The sequence below is a fragment of the Pecten maximus genome, unplaced genomic scaffold (genome assembly GCF_902652985.1).
Source record: "Pecten maximus unplaced genomic scaffold, xPecMax1.1, whole genome shotgun sequence".
NCBI classification, from domain to species: Eukaryota; Metazoa; Mollusca; class Bivalvia; order Pectinida; family Pectinidae; genus Pecten; species Pecten maximus.
In genome coordinates this window covers 15,441-21,434 of record NW_022979306.1, presented here as the reverse complement: position 1 = coordinate 21,434, position 5,994 = coordinate 15,441, and the positions used below count along the sequence as shown (strand labels likewise).

The 5,994-nt window shown below is 33.2% G+C and overlaps 1 long non-coding RNA gene across 1 annotated transcript; it reads left to right on the top strand.

Annotated features, from left to right (window-relative positions):
• Positions 1–42: 42 nt before the first annotated feature.
• On the top strand, positions 43–4,999 carry LOC117318463. The gene is made up of 2 exons (XR_004530371.1): positions 43–596; positions 4,199–4,999. It is a non-coding gene; the product is annotated as an uncharacterized LOC117318463 (long non-coding RNA).
• The last annotated feature ends 995 nt before the right edge of the window (positions 5,000–5,994 follow it).

Here is a 5,994-nt window from a genome sequence, read left to right as displayed (position 1 = left end):
GCCGGGGGTTTTAAAAATAAAGGTCACGGGTAAGATTTAAAAATATAGGTCACAGGTAAGGTTTAAAAATAAAGGTCACAGGTAAGGTTTAAAAATAAGGGTCACAGGTAAGGTTTAAAAATAAAGGTCACAGGTAAGGTTTGAAAATGTAAAGGAAAGTGATCGAAATGAAAAGATTAATGTAATAAAAAACCCTCTGAGAGGGCAATAACTGGAACAGATCAATTATAGTAAATAATTCTTATTACACTTCCATACAGACGCCATGAATTCAGCACATGACAGCTAAAAGATAAAAAGTGATCCAATTTTATCGGAAATGAATATCATCGAAGAAAAGTATACATCTCCCGTTAAAGAAATATTCCTCACAAGTTGGGAAATTGTTGACTGTTCTGTGTGTACTTATGACTATTGTCAGTACTTTATGATTTGTTAGTAATGAATTATTTTGTTACACTGTATACAAATCTATTGTTATACATATGGTAACAGGAGGATGAGGATGAACTACCCTACTGTTCTATCTGTACTGAGGATGCCATGGTTCGCTGTCATGGCTGTGATATGGATCTTTACTGTAGTCAGTGTTGGAAGTAAGTACACTTTGTAGTAATCAAATAGATACTCGGGAATAGTCGTAATCAAATAGATACTCGGGAATAGTAGTAATCAAATAGATACTCGGGAATAGTAGTAATCAAATAGATACTCGAGAATAGTAGTAATCAAATAGATACTCGGGAATAGTAGTAATCAAATAGATACTCGGGAATAGTCGTAATCAAATAGATACTCGGGAATAGTAGTAATCAAATAGATACTCGGGAATAGTCGTAATCAAATAGATACTCGGGAATAGTAGTAATCAAATAGATACTCGGGAATAGTCGTAATCAAATAGATACTCGGGAATAGTAGTAATCAAATAGATACTCGGGAATAGTAGTAATCAGATACTCGGGAATAGTCGTAATCAAATAGATACTCGGGAATAGTAGTAATCAAATAGATACTCAGGAATGGTAGTAATCAAATAGATACTCGGGAATAGTAGTAATCAAATAGATACTCGGGAATAGTAGTAATCAAATAGATACTCGGGAATAGTAGTAGTCAAATAGATACTCGGGAATAATAGTAATCAAATAGATACTCGGGATTAGTAGTAATCAAATAGATACTCGGGAATAGTAGTAATCAGATACTCGGGAATAGTCGTAATCAAATAGATACTCAGGAATGGTAGTAATCAAATAGATACTCGGGAATAGTAGTAATCAAATAGATACTCGGGAATAGTAGTAGTCAAATAGATACTCGGGAATAATAGTAATCAAATAGATACTCAGGATTAGTCGTAATCAAATAGATTCTCGGGAATAATAGTAATCAAATAGATACCCGGGAATAGTAGTAATCAAATAGATACTCGGGAATAGTAGTAATCAAATAGATACTCGGGAATAATAGTCATCAAATAGATACTCGGGAATAGTAGTCATCAAATAGATACTCAGGAATAATAGTCATCAAATAGATACTCGGGATTAGTCGTAATCAAATAGATACTCGGGAATAATAGTAATCAAATACAGAGCAACCCGCTTATTTGCATAGCCCTTTTTCCATGACAAAATATGCAAATAACCGGAGTATTCGTATAGGCGGAGTTGGGTTTTGGCCCCTCTTATGCACATGTAGATCGTCAGGTAGGTACTCAAAATGGGCGCTATATGATTGTGTACGTTATTTGCATTAAAAATATATTTAAAAAAAGATATTTAAAATATAAGAGTAAATACGAAACACATGGGTTGTTATTCTTTGTAAATGTACAAAAAATTTGCATACACTTCATCGTTTACTACTTGTCACCGAGTCTCTGGGTCCGATATCGGTCATACACGCGTGGATTGGCACTACGATGTTCAATCATCAATATCATCGTTTCAATTAACATTCATTATCATCTCGACATGCGTTGAGTTCCTGCTATGAGTATATTGGTTGTTTGATCATAAATGATGAACTGCTGAAGCAATAGACTGTCTTAAATGACCGTGACATGTGTATTGTCGTTTGGGTTTGTTTTGGAAAATGGCGCATATACAAAAAGAGTTGTCATTAATTACACATATGCCCCCACAATGCAACGCGCCGAGTAAACAATCATGGCAATCGCAACCTGCCTCAGCGAGTGTTCAAGTGCACAGAACACAGCTAGGTTTGGAATGATGCTGTAATATATAAACAAATCTCATCAAAAGATGAGGTATATAAATATTTTATTCAGTAATTCTTCTGCACATTGCTACTGATATGGTCTGGATAATGACTAAATGTCGATATCGATGCATCGAACGTAACCTGTATTGACGAAGTGTGAACCAATGATAAGATAACGTTGTGCATCGTGTCGAATCAATATGTAAGTTAAAACACATTTCATAAAACTTTTATTACGGGAAAATCACAAAAATACCCTAAAATAAATTAAACTTTTTCGACTTTTTTGGAATTTTTATATGCATATAAGCGGGAGTCGGTGTTTTAGTCGATGCAAATACACGGTATTAAAATACAAAGATAAAGAAGAAAAAAATTGGGACCTGAGAATTTTATGCAAATAAGCGGGATATTCAAATAACCGATATGCCAATAAGTGGGCTCCTCTGTAGATACTCGGGAATAATAGTAATCAAATAGATACCCGGGAATAGTAGTTATCAAATAGATACTCGGGATTCACTGCCATCGTTTATTCTAGACAAAAACTGACAGCTTAAATCAAAGTAAAATTTGAACATTACTATTACGACACACACAGCGGTTTTTGTCTTGCCTGTGACGAAAAGTTGTGAAAGCGGTCTATGGTGTTACTTTTCCAGCAACAATGGCATCTTCATCAACATTTCACTTTTAAAAGTTTTGCATTGAGATTATTTTGTTGCTCAGAAAGTATGTATTATTATATGAACATCTTAACACCTCCTGCTAATTATGTGAACTTTAATTTTTGGCTGTATTCTGGCATTTAAAAACCTTAAATGTTGACAAATTAACACAGGATATTTATTGCTTCTCTATCAGACTTATAAATGAGTTTTTAGTCAAATTAAAACATGTTCTATTACAGTAATATCATAAAACTATTTCTTTTGCAATACATGTATCAATACTATGTCTCATACATGTTTTGTAATTGCTTTTGGAAAAAAATACCAAAATTTTATTCAATTTTGGAGTTTGCTTAAATCATAGTTTGTTTACAAAGAGGGACAGACGAGACATATAGTCATGTATAACCCTTCTGCTGGCTGATTGGGTGATAGTTTGTATAACCCTTCTGTTGGCTGATTGGGTAATAGTTTGTATAACCCTTCTGTTTGCTGATTGGGTGATAGTTTGTATAATCCTTCTGTTGGCTGATTGGGTAATAGTTTGTATAACCCTTCTGCTTGCTGATTGGGTAATAGTTTGTATAACCCTTCTGTTGGCTGATTGGATAATAGTTTGTATAATCCTTCTGTTGGCTGATTGGGTAATAGTTTGTATAACCCTTCTGCTTGCTGATTGGGTGATAGTTTGTATAACCCTTCTGTTGGCTGATTGGGTAATAGTTTGTATAACCCTTCTGCTTGCTGATTGGGTAATAGTTTGTATAACCCTTCTGTTGGCTGATTGGATAATAGTTTGTATAATCCTTCTGTTGGCTGATTGGGTAATAGTTTGTATAACCCTTCTGCTTGCTGATTGGGTGATAGTTTGTATAACCCTTCTGCTGGCTGATTGGGTAATAGTTTGTATAACCCTTCTGTTGGCTGATTGGGTAATAGTTGGACTTATTACATGGGACATAACTCTTACATAATGACAGACAGATTATATTGACAGAAAATAGATTAATGCATATTAAATATTTATCATGGCATTTTAATTGGAATTCAAAGTTCCTTAAACCAGTGTTACAGCCAGGGAGAGTTATGTCATTCAGTGAGATTTTTTTTCTATATATATTGCTAAGCTTAGCAGGTCCAGTTTCCAAAATGGGCCATGCTTTGATCCTTTATATTGTAGAATCTATCATTATTAACAAGGTAAAATTGTATTGATTACAGTGGATACATTTTGATAATTCTATATCATAAAACAACTAATACAATTGTAGCAAGTTTCTTGTTTGTTTCTTTTTCAGTAAAAGCCACAAAGACTTCCAAATGGAAGACCATGTCACATCAAAATACATAGCCCCTAAGGGGATTACTTGATTGATGGCGAAAGGTCTTTTCTTCAAGCCAAGAGACAATATTACATTGTATCTATACTACATGGGAATCACTTGATTGATGGCAAAGAACTTTTCTTTAACCCCGGACTCTAACCTTACTAGAGGAGGAAGTATTTGATCAGTAGCATAGTCATGAATTAACCATTATCTACACCGGAATTTAATCCTCTCCAAAGGAGTTACTGTTGTGTAAGCTAGAATTAATGGACTATTCCCTTATCAACATGTAAGCCAGAAATTAATATTCTCCACGAAACAATTTAGCAATAAATATTCTCAAAGGAAGAATTCAGCAGTTATTACCCGGTGGTATGCTCAAAGAAGTTTGTGGCTATTAAATAAATATTCTCAATGGAAGATTGATGTTACCAATTAATATTCACAAAAAGAAGAATTTAGTGTTTATAATTGTGCTCAAAAGAAAAAGATACCAATTCATTTTCTCAAAGGAATAAGTTAGTGATTTCTTTGCCATAATTGTCTATTTCAAATGCCAGAAGATAAGTTTTGCTTCCAATTTTATGTGTTTATATTATACAGCATTGTTAAACCTGTTTATTAAAAAGCTTTTATATATGTTGTTGACACATTGTGTGTATATGTCGCTCACAGTGGTCCAAGGATCAGGAACTAACCACGGTAGTAAATACAGAATTCACGTTTTATTTGCCTTGATGTAAGGAATAAATTATTATTGATGACAAAAAATCACTGTTGTTTTGATTTTACAAAGAAGCAAAGCAAGTGTGATTCTGTACAATTTAATCATTGTAGTAAGATGACTTTAGTAAGGTTAGTTTATACCAGTGGTTAAAACATATAGTTTTAATATGACTGATTTATAATTATAGTAAGGTTAGTTTATACCAGTGGTTAAATCATATAGTTAAGACTAACTAATAGTAAGGTCATTTTATACCCATGGTTAAATCATACTGTAACAGTTTTCATATGACTAATTAATAATAGTAAGATTAGTTTATACCTGTGGTTAAAACATGCAGTTAAAGAGTAACTAATAGTAAGGTTATTTTATACCAGTGGTTGAAATATTGTTAGACATAACTACTGCTAGAAGAACCTAGTAGAACCTGACTAGTTAGGACTTGGGTTTCTATCTGTCCATCCCATCTGATGTTTTACAAATTATCTTTTCAGTCATGTCTTCAGATTAATGAGCTAAAACTTTGCATCAAATGAGACTTTGTAATAATATGTCACAGATAAGATTGTTTCCCTTTTCTTTCTTTACCACACATGTGGATAATGAGTTAAAATTTGGTAGAGCTTGTAATTTATTCATTTCTAAGTCAAGTTCGAGTTTCAGGGTTATTGGATCAAAGGTCTAAGTCACTGTAACTATTTAAAAAAAATCATTTTCAGTGCTCTAAATGTTTCATTCCTTGAAGGATTTGGATCAAACAGATACTTGTAAATGACAATAATTGCTAGCGGGTCTGGCAGGGGACATGTATTGCTTAAGCAATACTCTTTATGTTTGTTAATTTATCTTTTATGATGTTGACATGTACTATTCAAATTAAAAACTAGAGGCCCAATAGGTCTGTATCTCTCACCTGCTTCTAATGCAAAATGAGTTGATTAAGGTCATTTATGCACTCGGATACTAAGCTGATTACCACTTCATTCACATTTTAGAATTGGCTAAGTTTATTCAATTAAATACATTTTGTAGCCCTTCA